The sequence below is a fragment of the Heptranchias perlo genome, chromosome 5 (genome assembly GCF_035084215.1).
Source record: "Heptranchias perlo isolate sHepPer1 chromosome 5, sHepPer1.hap1, whole genome shotgun sequence".
In the NCBI taxonomy this organism is placed as follows: Eukaryota; Metazoa; Chordata; class Chondrichthyes; order Hexanchiformes; family Hexanchidae; genus Heptranchias; species Heptranchias perlo.
This window is the reverse complement of record NC_090329.1, coordinates 113667871-113692401: the sequence shown is the minus strand read 5'-3', so window position 1 is coordinate 113692401 and position 24531 is coordinate 113667871. Positions and strand designations below refer to the sequence as shown.

Genomic DNA, 24531 nt, shown 5'->3' with positions numbered 1-24531 from the left:
GTGAAATTGACCTGTCGGAGGCCCGGCAAAACCTGGGGAGAAAGGGACAGAAGTCCAAATGTTGGGTAAAGAAAATGTAGATTCAATATGAAAAGTCAGTACTTGACTGCTTACCTCACGCAATTGTAGGGTTGCCAAGCCTCCAGGATTGCCCTGGAGTCTCCAGGAATTAAAGATTAATCTCCTGGACACTGCTGCCAACCAACCGTGGAGAAACATCATAGAGGCATTAAAAGAAAAATGGTTTTTCCTTTTCTTTGAACGCTTTTCTTAATTAGTTCGAAAATTATAGCAGATGGGTCAAAAAGGATGTTTGACTGGGTCGGGTGGTTGGAAGTCATGTGATAAAACCTCCAGGAATGCGTCCAACCAGAGTTGGCAACCCTACCTACCCTTCATTGCCTTCCCCTGGCCTTAACCTTCATTAGCTTCACCATTCCTTCACTCACTCACCCAATCACTCACTCACTCACTCACTCACTCACTGCTGCAAAAACGCTGCTCCCTCCTGCCTCAAAATACAGACAACCGGGGAGCAGCCTTTTCTCCTCTCCCAGGCCCAGCTGCTTAGAAAAGGCTCAAGCCCAGACCCCAATTTAAGTCACCTTGGCCCAATTCAGGCCAGAAGAAGATGTGTGCCTTTCCGCACATGGATAAAAGCAGCCGCTGGCCCCGATTTGACCGGCAGGTCGGCGAATGTTAGTCTTCATCTCAACAGGGCTGGAATACAATACAAAGTTATGCTACGGTTGTATAAAGCTCTGCTTAGACCGCATCTGGAGTACTGCGTTCAGTTCTGGGCACCACACCTCAGGAAGGATACACTGGTCTTGGAGGGGCTGCAGCGCACATTTACCAAAATGATACCGGGGCTAAAAGGGTTAAGTTGTCAGGACAGGTTGCATCGACTCGGCTCGTATTCCCTTGAGTTGAGAAGATTAAGATCTAATTGAGGTGTTTAAGATTATTAAAGGAGCTGATAGGCTCGATAGAGAAACTATTTCCTCTGGTGGGGGAGTCCGGAACAAGGGGGCATAATCTGAAAATTACAGCTAGGCAGTTCACGGGTGATGTCAGGAAGCACTTCTTCACACAAAGTGTAGTAGAAATCTGGAACTCTCTCCCCCAAAAAGCTGTTGAGGCTGGGGATCAATTGAAAATCTCAAAACCGAGATTGATTGATTTTTGTTAGGCACGGGTGTTGAGGGTTATGGAGCACAGGCGGGTAAATGGAGTTAAGGTACACATCAGTCACGAATGGCAGAACAGGCTCAAAGGGCTGAATGGCCTTCTCCCGTTCCTATGAACGTGCTGCCAGGAAATGGGCCGAGGAAAGCGAGCAACAGCGAGCGAGCGAGCGAGCGAGCGATCAGCAAAAAGACTGGCAAATGAAGGCAGCGTCGGCGTGAAGAACAGCAAACAGCTAACAAGAAAAGCCGACGGCAGTTGCTATTTCCAGGCGGTGTCCCAAGCGAGTACTGACCAGGCCTGCCTCTGACTTAGCTTGTGATATCGGATGGGATGGGGTACTTTTCAGAGGAGTGTGGTAGTAAGCGATGGCCTGCTTTGCTTCTCTTTACTTAAACGCTTGCTGCTTTGTGTATGTTTTTTGCCAGCTTATTTTCTTCATGTGTTTTTTTTTGTTGACTCTGTGTCGACTCCCTTGCCTTTGTCTGGCAGCAGGAGAATGTGCAGCAAAGGAATGGGCAAAGGAAAGCGAGAGAGAGTGCAGGAGCAAGCAGCAAAAAGCTTTGTGATTGAAGGGAGTGCGCAGAGCTGAGAGCAGCCTCTGCTGGCAAGAAAAGCCTACTGCACCTGGTATTCCCAGGCGGTCTCCCATCCAAGTACTAACCAGGCCTGACTCTGCTTAAGCTACCGAGATCAGACGAGATCGGGCGTTCTCAGACTAGTATGGCCGTAGGCATCAATTGCTTGCTTTTCCCTTTACTTAAAGGGCTGCAGTCCTCTTCTTCATTCTTTACCACACTTTCTGCACTTGCCTGGCGCCGGGGGAAACAACATCACTCACAGGGTACACGCATTCGCACTGCCAAACACAAACACACACAAGTCCTGCTTCATCTGCAAAACAATCACATAGCAAGCTCAACGCTTCATTCAAATCCTACAACATAGCAACAGGAGGAGGCCATTCACACCCGCCTCCCTGCCTGCCTGCCTGCTTGCCTGCTCCGCCATTTCACAACATCATGGCTCATCTCTCATCTAACTCCAGAGACCTGCCTTTCGCCCATATCCCTTCATACCTTTGCTTGACAAAAACCTATCTCTCTCACATTTCAATTTCGCAATTCAGCTCCTATCAATTGCCCTTTGCGTGAGAGACTTACAAACTTCTACCACCCTTTGTGGGTAGTAATGTTTTCTCATCTCTCTCCTCAAAGGTCTGGCTCTACTTTTTAGACTCTGCCCCCTACTCCTAGAATCCCCAACCAGCGGAAATAGTTGCTCTCTATCCACCCTATCTGTTCCCCTTAATATCTTATGAACTTCCATCAGATCACCCCTTAACCTTCGAAACTCCACAGAATACAACCCCAATTTGTGTCATCTATCCTCGTAACTTAACCCTTGAAGTCCGGCTAGCGTTCTAGTAAACCTACGCTGCACTCCCTCCGAGGCCGATATGTCCTTCCGAAGGTGCGGTGCCCAGAACTGCTCACAGTACTCCAGGTGCGGTCTAACCAGGGTTTTGTATAGCTGCAGCATAACTTCTGCCGCCTTGTACTCTAGTCCTCTACTCACACTTTCACCAGCTACGGATAGGGACCAAGTTAAAAACAAGGACCTCAAAGGTAGCAATCTCTGCAAGGGAAAACATTTACTGGCCTGTGGCCTCCTTCTGTGCTGTACTAAGAAGTAAACTTAGCACTGACCTTTCTCACATAAAAACTCATCAACACCTGCGCTGGACTTCTGGCTAGTGTCTTCGCGACGAAAGCCCCTGAAATCATTCAATAAACACATGCCGTGATTGTTGGTCGGGAGAGGCCTTTCGGGACTTTCCGGATGCATGAACTAAAATGGGCATCAAAATGGTGATGGAGAGGCTTGTAGATTATGTGGTGTAGGCATAAGAAATGGGGCAGGCAGAGGCCCTAAGGGGTGAAATTGACCTGTCGGAGGCCCGGCAAAACCTGGGGAGAAAGGGACAGAAGTCCAAATGTTGGGTAAAGAAAATGTAGATTCAATATGAAAAGTCAGTACTTGACTGCTTACCTCACGCAATTGTAGGGTTGCCAAGCCTCCAGGATTGCCCTGGAGTCTCCAGGAATTAAAGATTAATCTCCTGGACACTGCTGCCAACCAACCGTGGAGAAACATCATAGAGGCATTAAAAGAAAAATGGTTTTTCCTTTTCTTTGAACGCTTTTCTTAATTAGTTCGAAAATTATAGCAGATGGGTCAAAAAGGATGTTTGACTGGGTCGGGTGGTTGGAAGTCATGTGATAAAACCTCCAGGAATGCGTCCAACCAGAGTTGGCAACCCTACCTACCCTTCATTGCCTTCCCCTGGCCTTAACCTTCATTAGCTTCACCATTCCTTCACTCACTCACCCAATCACTCACTCACTCACTCACTGCTGCAAAAACGCTGCTCCCTCCTGCCTCAAAATACAGACAACCGGGGAGCAGCCTTTTCTCCTCTCCCAGGCCCAGCTACTTAGAAAAGGCTCAAGCCCAGACCCCAATTTAAGTCACCTTGGCCCAATTCAGGCCAGAAGAAGATGTGTGCCTTTCCGCACATGGATAAAAGCAGCCGCTGGCCCCGATTTGACCGGCAGGTCGGCGAATGTTAGTCTTCATCTCAACAGGGCTGGAATACAATACAAAGTTATGCTACGGTTGTATAAAGCTCTGCTTAGACCGCATCTGGAGTACTGCGTTCAGTTCTGGGCACCACACCTCAGGAAGGATACACTGGTCTTGGAGGGGCTGCAGCGCACATTTACCAAAATGATACCGGGGCTAAAAGGGTTAAGTTGTCAGGACAGGTTGCATCGACTAGGCTCGTATTCCCTTGAGTTTAGAAGATTAAGATCTAATTGAGGTGTTTAAGATTATTAAAGGAGCTGATAGGCTCGATAGAGAAACTATTTCCTCTGGTGGGGGAGTCCGGAACAAGGGGGCATAATCTGAAAATTACAGCTAGGCAGTTCACGGGTGATGTCAGGAAGCACTTCTTCACACAAAGTGTAGTAGAAATCTGGAACTCTCTCCCCTAAAAAGCTGTTGAGGCTGGGGATCAATTGAAAATCTCAAAACCGAGATTGATTGATTTTTGTTAGGCACGGGTATTGAGGGTTCTGGAGCACAGGCGGGTAAATGGAGTTAAGGTACACATCAGTCACGAATGGCAGAACAGGCTCAAAGGGCTGAATGGCCTTCTCCCGTTCCTATGAACGTGCTGCCAGGAAATGGGCCGAGGAAAGCGAGCAACAGCGAGCGAGCGAGCGAGCGAGCGATCAGCAAAAAGACTGGCAAATGAAGGCAGCGTCGGCGTGAAGAACAGCAAACAGCGAACAAGAAAAGCCGACGGCAGTTGCTATTTCCAGGCGGTGTCCCAAGCGAGTACTGACCAGGCCTGCCTCTGACTTAGCTTGTGATATCGGATGGGATGGGGTACTTTTCAGAGGAGTGTGGTAGTAAGCGATGGCCTGCTTTGCTTCTCTTTACTTAAACGCTTGCTGCTTTGTGTATGTTTTTTGCCAGCTTATTTTCTTCATGTGTTTTTTTTTGTTGACTCTGTGTCGACTCCCTTGCCTTTGTCTGGCAGCAGGAGAATGTGCAGCAAAGGAATGGGCAAAGGAAAGCGAGAGAGAGTGCAGGAGCAAGCAGCAAAAAGCTTTGTGATTGAAGGGAGTGCGCAGAGCTGAGAGCAGCCTCTGCTGGCAAGAAAAGCCTACTGCACCTGGTATTCCCAGGCGGTCTCCCATCCAAGTACTAACCAGGCCTGACTCTGCTTAAGCTACCGAGATCAGACGAGATCGGGCGTTCTCAGACTAGTATGGCTGTAGGCATCAATTGCTTGCTTTTCCCTTTACTTAAAGGGCTGCAATCCTCTTCTTCATTCTTTACCACACTTTCTGCACTTGCCTGGCGCCGGGGGAAACAACATCACTCACAGGGTACACGCATTCGCACTGCCAAACACAAACACACACAAGTCCTGCTTCATCTGCAAAACAATCACATAGCAAGCTCAACGCTTCATTCAAATCCTACAACATAGCAACAGGAGGAGGCCATTCACACCCGCCTGCCTGCCTGCCTGCCTGCCTGCCTGCCTGCCTGCTCCGCCATTTCACAACATCATGGCTCATCTCTCATCTAACTCCAGAGACCTGCCTTTCGCCCATATCCCTTCATACCTTTGCTTGACAAAAACCTATCTCTCTCACATTTCAATTTCGCAATTCAGCTCCTATCAATTGCCCTTTGCGTGAGAGACTTACAAACTTCTACCACCCTTTGTGGGTAGTAATGTTTTCTCATCTCTCTCCTCAAAGGTCTGGCTCTACTTTTTAGACTCTGCCCCCTACTCCTAGAATCCCCAACCAGCGGAAATAGTTGCTCTCTATCCACCCTATCTGTTCCCCTTAATATCTTATGAACTTCCATCAGATCACCCCTTAACCTTCGAAACTCCAGAGAATACAACCCCAATTTGTGTCATCTCTCCTCGTAACTTAACCCTTGAAGTCCGGCTAGCGTTCTAGTAAACCTACGCTGCACTCCCTCCGAGGCCGATATGTCCTTCCGAAGGTGCGGTGCCCAGAACTGCTCACAGTACTCCAGGTGCGGTCTAACCAGGGTTTTGTATAGCTGCAGCATAACTTCTGCCGCCTTGTACTCTAGTCCTCTACTCACACTTTCACCAGCTACGGATAGGGACCAAGTTAAAAACAAGGACCTCAAAGGTAGCAATCTCTGCAAGGGAAAACATTTACTGGCCTGTGGCCTCCTTCTGTGCTGTACTAAGAGATAAACTTAGCACTGACCTTTCTCACATAAAAACTCATCAACACCTGCGCTGGACTTCTGGCTAGTGTCTTCGCGACGAAAGCCCCTGAAATCATTCAATAAACACATGCCGTGATTGTTGGTCGGGAGAGGCCTTTCGGGACTTTCCGCATGCATGAACTAAAATGGGCATCAAAATGGTGATGGAGAGGCTTGTAGATTATGTGGTGTAGGCATAAGAAATGGGGCAGGCAGAGGCCCTAAGGGGTGAAATTGACCTGTCGGAGGCCCGGCAAAACCTGGGGAGAAAGGGACAGAAGTCCAAATGTTGGGTAAAGAAAATGTAGATTCAATATGAAAAGTCAGTACTTGACTGCTTACCTCACGCAATTGGAGGGTTGCCAAGCCTCCAGGATTGCCCTGGAGTCTCCAGGAATTAAAGATTAATCTCCTGGACACTGCTGCCAACCAACCGTGGAGAAACATCATAGAGGCATTAAAAGAAAAATGGTTTTTCCTTTTCTTTGAACGCTTTTCTTAATTAGTTCGAAAATTATAGCAGATGGGTCAAAAAGGATGTTTGACTGGGTCGGGTGGTTGGAAGTCATGTGATAAAACCTCCAGGAATGCGTCCAACCAGAGTTGGCAACCCTACCTACCCTTCATTGCCTTCCCCTGGCCTTAACCTTCATTAGCTTCACCATTCCTTCACTCACTCACCCAATCACTCACTCACTCACTCACTCACTGCTGCAAAAACGCTGGTCCCTCCTGCCTCAAAATACAGACAACCGGGGAGCAGCCTTTTCTCCTCTCCCAGGCCCAGCTGCTTAGAAAAGGCTCAAGCCCACACCCCAATTTAAGTCACCTTGGCCCAATTCAGGCCAGAAGAAGATGTGTGCCTTTCCGCACATGGATAAAAGCAGCCGCTGGCCCCGATTTGACCGGCAGGTCGGCGAATGTTAGTCTTCATCTCAACAGGGCTGGAATACAATACAAAGTTATGCTACGGTTGTATAAAGCTCTGCTTAGACCGCATCTGGAGTACTGCGTTCAGTTCTGGGCACCACACCTCAGGAAGGATACACTGGTCTTGGAGGGGCTGCAGCGCACATTTACCAAAATGATACCGGGGCTAAAAGGGTTAAGTTGTCAGGACAGGTTGCATCGACTCGGCTCGTATTCCCTTGAGTTTAGAAGATTAAGATCTAATTGAGGTGTTTAAGATTATTAAAGGAGCTGATAGGCTCGATAGAGAAACTATTTCCTCTGGTGGGGGAGTCCGGAACAAGGGGGCATAATCTGAAAATTACAGCTAGGCAGTTCACGGGTGATGTCAGGAAGCACTTCTTCACACAAAGTGCAGTAGAAATCTGGAACTCTCTCCCCCAAAAATCTGTTGAGGCTGGGGATCAATTGAAAATCTCAAAACCGAGATTGATTGATTTTTGTTAGGCACGGGTGTTGAGGGTTATGGAGCACAGGCGGGTAAATGGAGTTAAGGTACACATCAGTCACGAATGGCGGAACAGGCTCAAAGGGCTGAATGGCCTTCTCCCGTTCCTATGAACGTGCTGCCAGGAAATGGGCCGAGGAAAGCGAGCAACAGCGAGCGAGCGAGCGAGCGAGCGATCAGCAAAAAGACTGGCAAATGAAGGCAGCGTCGACGTGAAGAACAGCAAACAGTGAACAAGAAAAGCCGACGGCAGTTGCTATTTCCAGGCGGTGTCCCAAGCGAGTACTGACCAGGCCTGCCTCTGACTTAGCTTGTGATATCGGATGGGATGGGGTACTTTTCAGAGGAGTGTGGTAGTAAGCGATGGCCTGCTTTGCTTCTCTTTACTTAAACGCTTGCTGCTTTGTGTATGTTTTTTGCCAGCTTATTTTCTTCATGTGTTTTTTTTTGTTGACTCTGTGTCGACTCCCTTGCCTTTGTCTGGCAGCAGGAGAATGTGCAGCAAAGGAATGGGCAAAGGAAAGCGAGAGAGAGTGCAGGAGCAAGCAGCAAAAAGCTTTGTGATTGAAGGGAGTGCGCAGAGCTGAGAGCAGCCTCTGCTGGCAAGAAAAGCCTACTGCACCTGGTATTCCCAGGCGGTCTCCCATCCAAGTACTAACCAGGCCTGACTCTGCTTAAGCTTCCGAGATCAGACGAGATCGGGCGTTTTCAGACTAGTATGGCCGTAGGCATCAATTGCTTGCTTTTCCCTTTACTTAAAGGGCTGCAGTCCTCTTCTTCATTCTTTACCACACTTTCTGCACTTGCCTGGCGCCGGGGGAAACAACATCACTCACAGGGTACACGCATTCGCACTGCCAAACACAAACACACACAAGTCCTGCTTCATCTGCAAAACAATCACATAGCAAGCTCAACGCTTCATTCAAATCCTACAACATAGCAACAGGAGGAGGCCATTCACACCCGCCTGCCTCCCTGCCTGCCTGCCTGCCTGCCTGCCTGCTCCGCCATTTCAGAACATCATGGCTCATCTCTCATCTAACTCCAGAGACCTGCCTTTCGCCCATATCCCTTCATACCTTTGCTTGACAAAAACCTATCTCTCTCACATTTCAATTTCGCAATTCAGCTCCTATCAATTGCCCTTTGCGTGAGAGACTTACAAACTTCTACCACCCTTTGTGGGTAGTAATGTTTTCTCATCTCTCTCCTCAAAGGTCTGGCTCTACTTTTTAGATTCTGCCCCCTACTCCTAGAATCCCCAACCAGCGGAAATAGTTGCTCTCTATCCACCCTATCTGTTCCCCTTAATATCTTATGAACTTCCATCAGATCACCCCTTAACCTTCGAAACTCCACAGAATACAACCCCAATTTGTGTCATCTCTCCTCGTAACTTAACCCTTGAAGTCCGGCTAGCGTTCTAGTAAACCTACGCTGCACTCCCTCCGAGGCCGATATGTCCTTCCGAAGGTGCGGTGCCCAGAACTGCTCACAGTACTCCAGGTGCGGTCTAACCAGGGTTTTGTATAGCTGCAGCATAACTTCTGCCGCCTTGTACTCTAGTCCTCTACTCACACTTTCACCAGCTACGGATAGGGACCAAGTTAAAAACAAGGACCTCAAAGGTAGCAATCTCTGCAAGGGAAAACATTTACTGGCCTGTGGCCTCCTTCTGTGCTGTACTAAGAGATAAACTTAGCACTGACCTTTCTCACATAAAAACTCATCAACACCTGCGCTGGACTTCTGGCTAGTGTCTTCGCGACGAAAGCCCCTGAAATCATTCAATAAACACATGCCGTGATTGTTGGTCGGGAGAGGCCTTTCGGGACTTTCCGGATGCATGAACTAAAATGGGCATCAAAATGGTGATGGAGAGGCTTGTAGATTATGTGGTGTAGGCATAAGAAATGGGGCAGGCAGAGGCCCTAAGGGGTGAAATTGACCTGTCGGAGGCCCGGCAAAACCTGGGGAGAAAGGGACAGAAGTCCAAATGTTGGGTAAAGAAAATGTAGATTCAATATGAAAAGTCAGTACTTGACTGCTTACCTCACGCAATTGTAGGGTTGCCAAGCCTCCAGGATTGCCCTGGAGTCTCCAGGAATTAAAGATTAATCTCCTGGACACTGCTGCCAACCAACCGTGGAGAAACATCATAGAGGCATTAAAAGAAAAATGGTTTTTCCTTTTCTTTGAACGCTTTTCTTAATTAGTTCGAAAATTATAGCAGATGGGTCAAAAAGGATGTTTGACTGGGTCGGGTGGTTGGAAGTCATGTGATAAAACCTCCAGGAAAACGTCCAACCAGAGTTGGCAACCCTACCTACCCTTCATTGCCTTCCCCTGGCCTTAACCTTCATTAGCTTCACCATTCCTTCACTCACTCACCCAATCACTCACTCACTCACTTACTCACTCACTCACTCACTCACTGCTGCAAAAACGCTGCTCCCTCCTGCCTCAAAATACAGACAACCGGGGAGCAGCCTTTTCTCCTCTCCCAGGCCCAGCTGCTTAGAAAAGGCTCAAGCCCAGACCCCAATTTAAGTCACCTTGGCCCAATTCAGGCCAGAAGAAGATGTGTGCCTTTCCGCACATGGATAAAAGCAGCCGCTGGCCCCGATTTGACCGGCAGGTCGGCGAATGTTAGTCTTCATCTCAACAGGGCTGGAATACAATACAAAGTTATGCTACGGTTGTATAAATCTCTGCTTAGACCGCATCTGGAGTACTGCGTTCAGTTCTGGGCACCACACCTCAGGAAGGATACACTGGTCTTGGAGGGGCTGCAGCGCACATTTACCAAAATGATACCGGGGCTAAAAGGGTTAAGTTGTCAGGACAGGTTGCATCGACTCGGCTCGTATTCCCTTGAGTTTAGAAGATTAAGATCTAATTGAGGTGTTTAAGATTATTAAAGGAGCTGATAGGCTCGATAGAGAAACTATTTCCTCTGGTGGGGGAGTCCGGAACAAGGGGGCATAATCTGAAAATTACAGCTAGGCAGTTCACGGGTGATGTCAGGAAGCACTTCTTCACACAAAGTGTAGTAGAAATCTGGAACTCTCTCCCCCAAAAAGCTGTTGAGGCTGGGGATCAATTGAAAATCTCAAAACCGAGATTGATTGATTTTTGTTAGGCACGGGTGTTGAGGGTTATGGAGCACAGGCGGGTAAATGGAGTTAAGGTACACATCAGTCACGAATGGCGGAACAGGCTCAAAGGGCTGAATGGCCTTCTCCCGTTCCTATGAACGTGCTGCCAGGAAATGGGCCGAGGAAAGCGAGCAACAGCGAGCGAGCGAGCGAGCGAGCGATCAGCAAAAAGACTGGCAAATGAAGGCAGCGTCGGCGTGAAGAACAGCAAACAGCGAACAAGAAAAGCCGACGGCAGTTGCTATTTCCAGGCGGTGTCCCAAGCGAGTACTGACCAGGCCTGCCTCTGACTTAGCTTGTGATATCGGATGGGATGGGGTACTTTTCAGAGGAGTGTGGTAGTAAGCGATGGCCTGCTTTGCTTCTCTTTACTTAAACGCTTGCTGCTTTGTGTATGTTTTTTGCCAGCTTATTTTCTTCATGTGTTTTTTTTTGTTGACTCTGTGTCGACTCCCTTGCCTTTGTCTGGCAGCAGGAGAATGTGCAGCAAAGGAATGGGCAAAGGAAAGCGAGAGAGAGTGCAGGAGCAAGCAGCAAAAAGCTTTGTGATTGAAGGGCGTGCGCAGAGCTGAGAGCAGCCTCTGCTGGCAAGAAAAGCCAACTGCACCTGGTATTCCCAGGCGGTCTCCCATCCAAGTACTAACCAGGCCTGACTCTGCTTAAGCTTCCGAGATCAGACGAGATCGGGCGTTTTCAGACTAGTATGGCCGTAGGCATCAATTGCTTGCTTTTCCCTTTACTTAAAGGGCTGCAGTCCTCTTCTTCATTCTTTACCACACTTTCTGCACTTGCCTGGCGCCGGGGGAAACAACATCACTCACAGGGTACACGCATTCGCACTGCCAAACACAAACACACACAAGTCCTGCTTCATCTGCAAAACAATCACATAGCAAGCTCAACGCTTCATTCAAATCCTACAACATAGCAACAGGAGGAGGCCATTCACACCCGCCTGCCTCCCTGCCTGCCTGCTCCGCCATTTCAGAACATCATGGCTCATCTCTCATCTAACTCCAGAGACCTGCCTTTCGCCCATATCCCTTCATACCTTTGCTTGACAAAAACCTATCTCTCTCACATTTCAATTTCGCAATTCAGCTCCTATCAATTGCCCTTTGCGTGAGAGACTTACAAACTTCTACCACCCTTTGTGGGTAGTAATGTTTTCTCATCTCTCTCCTCAAAGGTCTGGCTCTACTTTTTAGATTCTGCCCCCTACTCCTAGAATCCCCAACCAGCGGAAATAGTTGCTCTCTATCCACCCTATCTGTTCCCCTTAATATCTTATGAACTTCCATCAGATCACCCCTTAACCTTCGAAACTCCACAGAATACAACCCCAATTTGTGTCATCTCTCCTCGTAACTTAACCCTTGAAGTCCGGCTAGCGTTCTAGTAAACCTACGCTGCACTCCCTCCGAGGCCGATATGTCCTTCCGAAGGTGCGGTGCCCAGAACTGCTCACAGTACTCCAGGTGCGGTCTAACCAGGGTTTTGTATAGCTGCAGCATAACTTCTGCCGCCTTGTACTCTAGTCCTCTACTCACACTTTCACCAGCTACGGATAGGGACCAAGTTAAAAACAAGGACCTCAAAGGTAGCAATCTCTGCAAGGGAAAACATTTACTGGCCTGTGGCCTCCTTCTGTGCTGTACTAAGAGATAAACTTAGCACTGACCTTTCTCACATAAAAACTCATCAACACCTGCGCTGGACTTCTGGCTAGTGTCTTCGCGACGAAAGCCCCTGAAATCATTCAATAAACACATGCCGTGATTGTTGGTCGGGAGAGGCCTTTCGGGACTTTCCGCATGCATGAACTAAAATGGGCATCAAAATGGTGATGGAGAGGCTTGTAGATTATGTGGTGCAGGCATAAGAAATGGGGCAGGCAGAGGCCCTAAGGGGTGAAATTGACCTGTCGGAGGCCCGGCAAAACCTGGGGAGAAAGGGACAGAAGTCCAAATGTTGGGTAAAGAAAATGTAGATTCAATATGAAAAGTCAGTACTTGACTGCTTACCTCACGCAATTGGAGGGTTGCCAAGCCTCCAGGATTGCCCTGGAGTCTCCAGGAATTAAAGATTAATCTCCTGGACACTGCTGCCAACCAACCGTGGAGAAACATCATAGAGGCATTAAAAGAAAAATGGTTTTTCCTTTTCTTTGAACGCTTTTCTTAATTAGTTCGAAAATTATAGCAGATGGGTCAAAAAGGATGTTTGACTGGGTCGGGTGGTTGGAAGTCATGTGATAAAACCTCCAGGAAAACGTCCAACCAGAGTTGGCAACCCTACCTACCCTTCATTGCCTTCCCCTGGCCTTAACCTTCATTAGCTTCACCATTCCTTCACTCACTCACCCAATCACTCACTCACTCACTTACTCACTCACTCACTCACTCACTGCTGCAAAAACGCTGCTCCCTCCTGCCTCAAAATACAGACAACCGGGGAGCAGCCTTTTCTCCTCTCCCAGGCCCAGCTGCTTAGAAAAGGCTCAAGCCCAGACCCCAATTTAAGTCACCTTGGCCCAATTCAGGCCAGAAGAAGATGTGTGCCTTTCCGCACATGGATAAAAGCAGCCGCTGGCCCCGATTTGACCGGCAGGTCGGCGAATGTTAGTCTTCATCTCAACAGGGCTGGAATACAATACAAAGTTATGCTACGGTTGTATAAATCTCTGCTTAGACCGCATCTGGAGTACTGCGTTCAGTTCTGGGCACCACACCTCAGGAAGGATACACTGGTCTTGGAGGGGCTGCAGCGCACATTTACCAAAATGATACCGGGGCTAAAAGGGTTAAGTTGTCAGGACAGGTTGCATCGACTCGGCTCGTATTCCCTTGAGTTTAGAAGATTAAGATCTAATTGAGGTGTTTAAGATTATTAAAGGAGCTGATAGGCTCGATAGAGAAACTATTTCCTCTGGTGGGGGAGTCCGGAACAAGGGGGCATAATCTGAAAATTACAGCTAGGCAGTTCACGGGTGATGTCAGGAAGCACTTCTTCACACAAAGTGTAGTAGAAATCTGGAACTCTCTCCCCCAAAAAGCTGTTGAGGCTGGGGATCAATTGAAAATCTCAAAACCGAGATTGATTGATTTTTGTTAGGCACGGGTGTTGAGGGTTATGGAGCACAGGCGGGTAAATGGAGTTAAGGTACACATCAGTCACGAATGGCGGAACAGGCTCAAAGGGCTGAATGGCCTTCTCCCGTTCCTATGAACGTGCTGCCAGGAAATGGGCCGAGGAAAGCGAGCAACAGCGAGCGAGCGAGCGAGCGAGCGATCAGCAAAAAGACTGGCAAATGAAGGCAGCGTCGGCGTGAAGAACAGCAAACAGCGAACAAGAAAAGCCGACGGCAGTTGCTATTTCCAGGCGGTGTCCCAAGCGAGTACTGACCAGGCCTGCCTCTGACTTAGCTTGTGATATCGGATGGGATGGGGTACTTTTCAGAGGAGTGTGGTAGTAAGCGATGGCCTGCTTTGCTTCTCTTTACTTAAACGCTTGCTGCTTTGTGTATGTTTTTTGCCAGCTTATTTTCTTCATGTGTTTTTTTTTGTTGACTCTGTGTCGACTCCCTTGCCTTTGTCTGGCAGCAGGAGAATGTGCAGCAAAGGAATGGGCAAAGGAAAGCGAGAGAGAGTGCAGGAGCAAGCAGCAAAAAGCTTTGTGATTGAAGGGCGTGCGCAGAGCTGAGAGCAGCCTCTGCTGGCAAGAAAAGCCAACTGCACCTGGTATTCCCAGGCGGTCTCCCATCCAAGTACTAACCAGGCCTGACTCTGCTTAAGCTTCCGAGATCAGACGAGATCGGGCGTTTTCAGACTAGTATGGCCGTAGGCATCAATTGCTTGCTTTTCCCTTTACTTAAAGGGCTGCAGTCCTCTTCTTCATTCTTTACCACACTTTCTGCACTTGCCTGGCGCCGGGGGAAACAACATCACTCACAGGGTACACGCATTCGCACTGCCAAACACAAACACACACAAGTCCTGCTTCATCTGCAAAACAATCACATAGCAAGCTCAACGCTTCATTCAAATCCTACAACATAGCAACAGGAGGAGGCCATTCACACCCGCCTGCCTCCCTGCCTGCCTGCTCCGCCATTTCAGAACATCATGGCTCATCTCTCATCTAACTCCAGAGACCTGCCTTTCGCCCATATCCCTTCATACCTTTGCTTGACAAAAACCTATCTCTCTCACATTTCAATTTCGCAATTCAGCTCCTATCAATTGCCCTTTGCGTGAGAGACTTACAAACTTCTACCACCCTTTGTGGGTAGTAATGTTTTCTCATCTCTCTCCTCAAAGGTCTGGCTCTACTTTTTAGACTCTGCCCCCTACTCCTAGAATCCCCAACCAGCGGAAATAGTTGCTCTCTATCCACCCTATCTGTTCCCCTTAATATCTTATGAACTTCCATCAGATCACCCCTTAACCTTCGAAACTCCAGAGAATACAACCCCAATTTGTGTCATCTCTCCTCGTAACTTAACCCTTGAAGTCCGGCTAGCGTTCTAGTAAACCTACGCTGCACTCCCTCCGAGGCCGATATGTCCTTCCGAAGGTGCGGTGCCCAGAACTGCTCACAGTACTCCAGGTGCGGTCTAACCAGGGTTTTGTATAGCTGCAGCATAACTTCTGCCCCCTTGTACTCTAGTCCTCTACTCACACTTTCACCAGCTACGGATAGGGACCAAGTTAAAAACAAGGACCTCAAAGGTAGCAATCTCTGCAAGGGAAAACATTTACTGGCCTGTGGCCTCCTTCTGTGCTGTACTAAGAAGTAAACTTAGCACTGACCTTTCTCACATAAAAACTCATCAACACCTGCGCTGGACTTCTGGCTAGTGTCTTCGCGACGAAAGCCCCTGAAATCATTCAATAAACACATGCCGTGATTGTTGGTCGGGAGAGGCCTTTCGGGACTTTCCGGATGCATGAACTAAAATGGGCATCAAAATGGTGATGGAGAGGCTTGTAGATTATGTGGTGTAGGCATAAGAAATGGGGCAGGCAGAGGCCCTAAGGGGTGAAATTGACCTGTCGGAGGCCCGGCAAAACCTGGGGAGAAAGGGACAGAAGTCCAAATGTTGGGTAAAGAAAATGTAGATTCAATATGAAAAGTCAGTACTTGACTGCTTACCTCACGCAATTGGAGGGTTGCCAAGCCTCCAGGATTGCCCTGGAGTCTCCAGGAATTAAAGATTAATCTCCTGGACACTGCTGCCAACCAACCGTGGAGAAACATCATAGAGGCATTAAAAGAAAAATGGTTTTTCCTTTTCTTTGAACGCTTTTCTTAATTAGTTCGAAAATTATAGCAGATGGGTCAAAAAGGATGTTTGACTGGGTCGGGTGGTTGGAAGTCATGTGATAGAACCTCCAGGAAAACGTCCAACCAGAGTTGGCAACCCTACCTACCCTTCATTGCCTTCCCCTGGCCTTAACCTTCATTAGCTTCACCATTCCTTCACTCACTCACCCAATCACTCACTCACTCACTCACTCACTGCTGCAAAAACGCTGCTCCCTCCTGCCTCAAAATACAGACAACCGGGGAGCAGCCTTTTCTCCTCTCCCAGGCCCAGCTGCTTAGAAAAGGCTCAAGCCCAGACCCCAATTTAAGTCACCTTGGCCCAATTCAGGCCAGAAGAAGATGTGTGCCTTTCCGCACATGGATAAAAGCAGCCGCTGGCCCCGATTTGACCGGCAGGTCGGCGAATGTTAGTCTTCATCTCAACAGGGCTGGAATACAATACAAAGTTATGCTACGGTTGTATAAAGCTCTGCTTAGACCGCATCTGGAGTACTGCGTTCAGTTCTGGGCACCACACCTCAGGAAGGATACACTGGTCTTGGAGGGGCTGCAGCGCACATTTACCAAAATGATACCGGGGCTAAAAGGGTTAAGTTGTCAGGACAGGTTGCATCGACTAGGCTCGTATTCCCTTGAGTTTAGAAGATTAAGATCTAATTGAGGTGTTTAAGATTATTAAAGGAGCTGATAGGCTCGATAGAGAAACTATTTCCTCTGGTGGGGGAGTCCGGAACAAGGGGGCATAATCTGAAAATTACAGCTAGGCAGTTCACGGGTGATGTCAGGAAGCACTTCTTCACACAAAGTGTAGTAGAAATCTGGAACTCTCTCCCCCAAAAAGCTGTTGAGGCTGGGGATCAATTGAAAATCTCAAAACCGAGATTGATTGATTTTTGTTAGGCACGGGTGTTGAGGGTTATGGAGCACAGGCGGGTAAATGGAGTTAAGGTACACATCAGTCACGAATGGCGGAACAGGCTCAAAGGGCTGAATGGCCTTCTCCCGTTCCTATGAACGTGCTGCCAGGAAATGGGCCGAGGAAAGCGAGCAACAGCGAGCGAGCGAGCGATCAGCAAAAAGACTGGCAAATGAAGGCAGCGTCGGCGTGAAGAACAGCAAACAGCGAACAAGAAAAGCCGACGGCAGTTGCTATTTCCAGGCGGTGTCCCAAGCGAGTACTGACCAGGCCTGCCTCTGACTTAGCTTGTGATATCGGATGGGATGGGGTACTTTTCAGAGGAGTGTGGGAGTAAGCGATGGCCTGCTTTGCTTCTCTTTACTTAAACGCTTGCTGCTTTGTGTATGTTTTTTGCCAGCTTATTTTCTTCATGTGTTTTTTTTTGTTGACTCTGTGTCGACTCCCTTGCCTTTGTCTGGCAGCAGGAGAATGTGCAGCAAAGGAATGGGCAAAGGAAAGCGAGAGAGAGTGCAGGAGCAAGCAGCAAAAAGCTTTGTGATTGAAGGGAGTGCGCAGAGCTGAGAGCAGCCTCTGCTGGCAAGAAAAGCCTACTGCACCTGGTATTCCCAGGCGGTCTCCCATCCAAGTACTAACCAGGCCTGACTCTGCTTAGCTTCCGAGATCAGACGAGATCGGGCGTTTTCAGACTAGTATGGCCGTAGGCATCAATTGCTTGCTTTTCCCTTTACTTAAAGGGCTGCAGTCCTCTTCTTCATTCTTTACCACACTTTCTGCACTTGCCTGGCGCCGGGGGAAACAACATCACTCACAGGGTACACACATTTGCACTGCCAAACACAAACACACACAAGTCCTGCTTCATCTGCAAAACAATCACATAGCAAGCTCAACGCTTCAATCAAATCCTACAACATAGCAACAGGAGGAGGCCATTCACACCCGCCTGCCTGCCTGCCTGCCTGCCTGCTCCGCCATTTCACAACATCATGGCTCATCTCTCATCTAACTCCAGAGACCTGCCTTTCGCCCATATCCCTTCATACCTTTGCTTGACAAAAACCTATCTCTCTCACATTTCAATTTCGCAATTCAGCTCCTATCAATTGCCCTTTGCGTGAGAGACTTACAAACTTCTACCACCCTTTGTGGGTAGTAATGTTTTCTCATCTCTCTCCTCAAAGGTCTGGCTCTACTTTTTAGACTCTGCCCCCTACTCCTAGAATCCCCAACCAGCGGAAATAGTTGCTCTCTATCCACCCTATCTGTTCCCCTTAATATCTTATGAACTTCCATCAGATCACCCCTTAACCTTCGAAACTCCAGAGAATACAACCCCAATTTGTGTCATCTCTCCTCGTAACTTAACCCTTGAAGTCCGGCTAGCGTTCTAGTAAACCTACGCTGCACTCCCTCCGAGGCCGATATGTCCTTCCGAAGGTGCGGTGCCCAGAACTGCTCACAGTACTCCAGGTGCGGTCTAACCAGGGTTTTGTATAGCTGCAGCATAACTTCTGCCCCCTTGTACTCTAGTCCTCTACTCACACTTTCACCAGCTACGGATAGGGACCAAGTTAAAAACAAGGACCTCAAAGGTAGCAATCTCTGCAAGGGAAAACATTTACTGGCCTGTGGCCTCCTTCTGTGCTGTACTAAGAAGTAAACTTAGCACTGACCTTTCTCACATAAAAACTCATCAACACCTGCGCTGGACTTCTGGCTAGTGTCTTCGCGACGAAAGCCCCTGAAATCATTCAATAAACACATGCCGTGATTGTTGGTCGGGAGAGGCCTTTCGGGACTTTCCGGATGCATGAACTAAAATGGGCATCAAAATGGTGATGGAGAGGCTTGTAGATTATGTGGTGTAGGCATAAGAAATGGGGCAGGCAGAGGCCCTAAGGGGTGAAATTGACCTGTCGGAGGCCCGGCAAAACCTGGGGAGAAAGGGACAGAAGTCCAAATGTTGGGTAAAGAAAATGTAGATTCAATATGAAAAGTCAGTACTTGACTGCTTACCTCACGCAATTGGAGGGTTGCCAAGCCTCCAGGATTGCCCTGGAGTCTCCAGGAATTAAAGATTAATCTCCTGGACACTGCTGCCAACCAACCGTGGAGAAACATCATAGAGGCATTAAAAGAAAAATGGTTTTTCCTTTTCTTTGAACGCTTTTCTTAATTAGTTCGAAAATTATAGCAGATGGGTCAAAAAGGATGTTTGACTGGGTCGGGTGGTTGGAAGTCATTGGAGGTTTCTCCAGGAAAACGTCCAACCAGAGTTGGCAACCCTACCTACCCTTCATTGCCTTCCCCTGGCCTTAACCTTCATTAGCTTCACCATTCCTTCACTCACTCACCCAATCACTCACTCACTCACTCACTCACTCACTGCTGCAAAAACGCTGCTCCCTCCTGCCTCAAAATACAGACAACCGGGGAGCAGCCTTTTCTCCTCTCCCAGGCCCAGCTGCTTAGAAAAGGCTCAAGCCCAGACCCCAATTTAAGTCACCTTGGCCCAATTCAGGCCAGAAGAAGATGTGTGCCTTTCCGCACATGGATAAAAGCAGCCGCTGGCCCCGATTTGACCGGCAGGTCGGCGAATGTTAGTCTTCATCTCAACAGGGCTGGAATACAATACAAAGTTATGCTACGGTTGTATAAAGCTCTGCTTAGACCGCATCTGGAGTACTGCGTTCAGTTCTGGGCACCACACCTCAGGAAGGATACACTGGTCTTGGAGGGGCTGCAGCGCTCATTTACCAAAATGATACCGGGGCTAAAAGGGTTAAGTTATCAGGACAGGTTGCATCGACTAGGCTCGTATTCCCTTGAGTTTAGAAGATTAAGATCTAATTGAGGTGTTTAAGATTATTAAAGGAGCTGATAGGCTCGATAGAGAAACTATTTCCTCTGGTGGGGGAGTCCGGAACAAGGGGGCATAATCTGAAAATTACAGCTAGGCAGTTCACGGGTGATGTCAGGAAGCACTTCTTCACACAAAGTGTAGTAGAAATCTGGAACTCTCTCCCCCAAAAAGCTGTTGAGGCTGGGGATCAATTGAAAATCTCAAAACCGAGATTGATTGATTTTTGTTAGGCACGGGTGTTGAGGGTTATGGAGCACAGGCGGGTAAATGGAGTTAAGGTACACATCAGTCACGAATGGCGGAACAGGCTCAAAGGCTGAATGGCCTTCTCCCGTTCCTATGAACGTGCTGCCAGGAAATGGGCCGAGGAAAGCGAGCAACAGCGAGCGAGCGATCAGCAAAAAGACTGGCAAATGAAGGCAGCGTCGGCGTGAAGAACAGCAAACAGCTAACAAGAAAAGCCGACGGCAGTTGCTATTTCCAGGCGGTGTCCCAAGCGAGTACTGACCAGGCCTGCCTCTGACTTAGCTTGTGATATCGGATGGGATGGGGTACTTTTCAGAGGAGTGTGGGAGTAAGCGATGGCCTGCTTTGCTTCTCTTTACTTAAACGCTTGCTGCTTTCTGTAAGTTTTTTGCCAGCTTATTTTCTTCATGTGTTTTTTCTTGTTGACTCTGTGTCGACTCCCTTGCCTTTGTCTGGCAGCAGGAGAATGTGCAGCAAAGGAATGGGCAAAGGAAAGCGAGAGAGAGTGCAGGAGCAAGCAGCAAAAAGCTTTGTGATTGAAGGGAGTGCGCAGAGCTGAGAGCAGCCTCTGCTGGCAAGAAAAGCCTACTGCACCTGGTATTCCCAGGCAGTCTCCCATCCAAGTACTAACCAGGCCTGACTCTGCTTAGTTTCCGAGATCAGACGAGATCGGGCGTTTTCAGACTAGTATGGCCGTAGGCATCAATTGCTTGCTTTTCCCTTTACTTAAAGGGCTGCAGTCCTCTTCTTCATTCTTTACCACACTTTCTGCACTTGCCTGGCGCCGGGGGAAACAACATCACTCACAGGGTACACGCATTCGCACTGCCAAACACAAACACACACAAGTCCTGCTTCATCTGCAAAACAATCACATAGCAAGCTCAACGCTTCAATCAAATCCTACAACATAGCAACAGGAGGAGGCCATTCACACCCGCCTGCCTGCCTGCCTGCCTGCCTGCTCCGCCATTTCACAACATCATGGCTCATCTCTCATCTAACTCCAGAGACCTGCCTTTCGCCCATATCCCTTCATACCTTTGCTTGACAAAAACCTATCTCTCTCACATTTCAATTTCGCAATTCAGCTCCTATCAATTGCCCTTTGCGTGAGAGACTTACAAACTTCTACCACCCTTTGTGTGTAGTAATGTTTTCTCATCTCTCTCCTCAAAGGTCTGGCTCTAATTTTTAGACTCTGCCCCCTACTCCTAGAATCCCCAACCAGCGGAAATAGTTGCTCTCTATCCACCCTATCTGTTCCCCTTAATATCTTATAAACTTCCATCAGATCACCCCTTAACCTTCGAAACTCCAGAGAATACAACCCCAATTTGTGTCATCTCTCCTCGTAACTTAACCCTTGAAGTCCGGCTAGCATTCTAGTAAACCTATGCTGCACTCCCTCCGAGGCCGATATGTCCTTCCGAAGGTGCGGTGCCCAGAACTGCTCACAGTACTCCAGGTGCGGTCTAACCAGGGTTTTGTATAGCTGCAGCATAACTTCTGCCCCCTTGTACTCTAGTCCTCTACTCACACTTTCACCAGCTACGGATAGGGACCAAGTTAAAAACAAGGAACTCAAAGGTAGCAATCTCTGCAAGGGAAAACATTTACTGGCCTGTGGCCTCCTTCTGTGCTGTACTAAGAAGTAAACTTAGCACTGACCTTTCTCACATAAAAACTCATCAACACCTGCGCTGGACTTCTGGCTAGTGTCTTCGCGACGAAAGCCCCTGAAATCATTCAATAAACACATGCCGTGATTGTTGGTCGGGAGAGGACTTGGATGCATGAACTAAAATGGGCATCAAAATGGTGATGGAGAGGCTTGTAGATTATGTGGTGTAGGCATAAGAAATGGGGCAGGCAGAGGCCCTAAGGGGTGAAATTGACCTGGCGGAGGCCCGGCAAAACCTGGGGAGAAAGGGACAGAAGTCCAAATGTTGGGTAAAGAAAATGTAGATTCAATATGAAAAGTCAGTACTTGACTGCTTACCTCACGCAATTGTAGGGTTGCCAAGCCTCCAGGATTGCCCTGGAGTCTCCAGGAATTAAAGGTTAATCTCCTGGACACTGCTGCCAACCAACCGTGGAGAAACATCATAGAGGCATTAAAAGAAAAATGTTTTTTCCTTTTCTTTGAACGCTTTTCTTAATTAGTTCGAAAATTATAGCAGATGGGTCAAAAAGGATGTTTGACTGGGTCGGGTGGTTGGAAGTCATTGGAGGTTTCTCCAGGAAAACGTCCAACCAGAGTTGGCAACCCTACCTACCCTTCATTGCCTTCCCCTGGCCTTAACCTTCATTAGCTTCACCATTCCTTCACTCACTCACCCAATCACTCACTCACTCACTCACTGCTGCAAAAACGCTGCTCCCTCCTGCCTCAAAATACAGACAACCGGGGAGCAGCCTTTTCTCCTCTCCCAGGCCCAGCTGCTTAGAAAAGGCTCAAGCCCAGACCCCAATTTAAGTCACCTTGGCCCAATTCAGGCCAGAAGAAGATGTGTGCCTTTCCGCACATGGATAAAAGCAGCCGCTGGCCCCGATTTGACCGGCAGGTCGGCGAATGTTAGTCTTCATCTCAACAGGGCTGGAATACAATACAAAGTTATGCTACGGTTGTATAAAGCTCTGCTTAGACCGCATCTGGAGTACTGCGTTCAGTTCTGGGCACCACACCTCAGGAAGGATGCACTGGCCTTGGAGGGGCTGCAGCGCACATTTACCAAAATGATACCGGGGCTAAAAGGGTTAAGTTGTCAGGACAGGTTGCATCGACTAGGCTCGTATTCCCTTGAGTTTAGAAGATTAAGATCTAATTGAGGTGTTTAAGATTATTAAAGGAGCTGATAGGCTCGATAGAGAAACTATTTCCTCTGGTGGGGGAGTCCGGAACAAGGGGGCATAATCTGAAAATTACAGCTAGGCAGTTCACGGGTGATGTCAGGAAGCACTTCTTCACACAAAGTGTAGTAGAAATCTGGAACTCTCTCCCCCAAAAAGCTGTTGAGGCTGGGGATCAATTGAAAATCTCAAAACCGAGATTGATTGATTTTTGTTAGGCACGGGTGTTGAGGGTTATGGAGCACAGGCGGGTAAATGGAGTTAAGGTACACATCAGTCACGAATGGCAGAACAGGCTCAAAGGGCTGAATGGCCTTCTCCCGTTCCTATGAACGTGCTGCCAGGAAATGGGCCGAGGAAAGCGAGCAACAGCGAGCGAGCGAGCGAGCGAGCGATCAGCAAAAAGACTGGCAAATGAAGGCAGCGTCGGCGTGAAGATCAGCAAACAGCGAACAAGAAAAGCCGACGGCAGTTGCTATTTCCAGGCGGTGTCCCAAGCGAGTACTGACCAGGCCTGCCTCTGACTTAGCTTGTGATATCGGATGGGATGGGGTACTTTTCAGAGGAGTGTGGGAGTAAGCGATGGCCTGCTTTGCTTCTCTTTACTTAAACGCTTGCTGCTTTGTGTATGTTTTTTGCCAGCTTATTTTCTTCATGTGTTTTTTTTTGTTGACTCTGTGTCGACTCCCTTGCCTTTGTCTGGCAGCAGGAGAATGTGCAGCAAAGGAATGGGCAAAGGAAAGCGAGAGAGAGTGCAGGAGCAAGCAGCAAAAAGCTTTGTGATTGAAGGGAGTGCGCAGAGCTGAGAGCAGCCTCTGCTGGCAAGAAAAGCCTACTGCACCTGGTATTCCCAGGTCATCACTCATCTATCTGCTGACCAGGCTTAATTCTTACTTGGATCGATCAGATCTGGCACTTTCAGTCTCGTATGATGATACACATCATGCTTGTTTTTTTCTCTTTACTTAAAGGTGTGCAGTCACACTTACCCAAATTGCAGGCCCTAGTTATGCTTCAGACCCATCCACCGTTGACGTGCACCCTCCATTGATTAAACATTTGTCTCCTCGACACTGCTCACAGCTCGCCCTGGAGAAATATCATTGGGATATTGAAAAAAATTCTCTTGTTTGTTTCATTCTCTTTCAAGCTTTCGTTTATTTGTTCATAAAATATTGGAGATGGGTGGGTCGGTTGTAGGTTCGAAGTCACATCATAGTATGTACAGCACTGGAGGAGGCCAGTCGGCCCATCATGCCTGTGCTGGCTCTTTAAAAGATCTATCCAATTCGTGCCCTTCCCCTGCTCATTCCCCATAGCCCTGCAAGTTCTTTCCCTTCAAGTATTTATCCAATTCCCTTTTGAAAGTTACTATTGAATCTGCTTCCACCACCCTTTCAGGCAGTGCATTCCAGATCATGACAACTCGCTGCATAAAATAATGTTTCCTCGTGTCCCCGCCGGCTCTTTTGCCGATCGCCTTAAATCTGTGACCTCCGGTTATCTATGCTTGGGCCGCTGGAAACAGATCGTGTGATAAAACCTCCAGGAATTTGTCCACCCAGAGCTGTGAACCCAGTGCTGTCGAGAATCAAGATGGCCGACACACTGGTGGTTCACAGAGTAAAAAGTGCTCTGCAGAGCAACCCAGAGACTGGGGCATGAAACTGCAGCAGCCAAAGAGCGCACGTAACATCATTACCCACAGGCGTCACCGGCA

General features: G+C 48.3%; 3 non-coding genes and 4 pseudogenes across 3 annotated transcripts; all 7 read right to left on the bottom strand.

Annotated features, from left to right (window-relative positions):
- Nucleotides 1-1803: 1803 nt before the first annotated feature.
- On the bottom strand, nt 1804-1923 carry LOC137322331 (5S ribosomal RNA; annotated as a pseudogene).
- A 2998-nt stretch (nt 1924-4921) lies between these two features.
- On the bottom strand, nt 4922-5041 carry LOC137322336 (5S ribosomal RNA; annotated as a pseudogene).
- Nucleotides 5042-8051: 3010 nt separating this feature from the next.
- Nucleotides 8052-8171, bottom strand: LOC137322256 (5S ribosomal RNA). Its single transcript, XR_010963013.1, has one exon. It is a non-coding gene; the product is annotated as a 5S ribosomal RNA (ribosomal RNA).
- A 3026-nt stretch (nt 8172-11197) lies between these two features.
- On the bottom strand, nt 11198-11317 carry LOC137322318 (5S ribosomal RNA; annotated as a pseudogene).
- A 3010-nt stretch (nt 11318-14327) lies between these two features.
- Nucleotides 14328-14447, bottom strand: LOC137322317 (5S ribosomal RNA; annotated as a pseudogene).
- Nucleotides 14448-17433: 2986 nt separating this feature from the next.
- On the bottom strand, nt 17434-17552 carry LOC137322369 (5S ribosomal RNA). The gene has a single exon (XR_010963084.1). It is a non-coding gene; the product is annotated as a 5S ribosomal RNA (ribosomal RNA).
- A 2988-nt stretch (nt 17553-20540) lies between these two features.
- LOC137322291 (5S ribosomal RNA) lies at nt 20541-20659 on the bottom strand. The gene has a single exon (XR_010963046.1). It is a non-coding gene; the product is annotated as a 5S ribosomal RNA (ribosomal RNA).
- Nucleotides 20660-24531: the final 3872 nt, after the last annotated feature.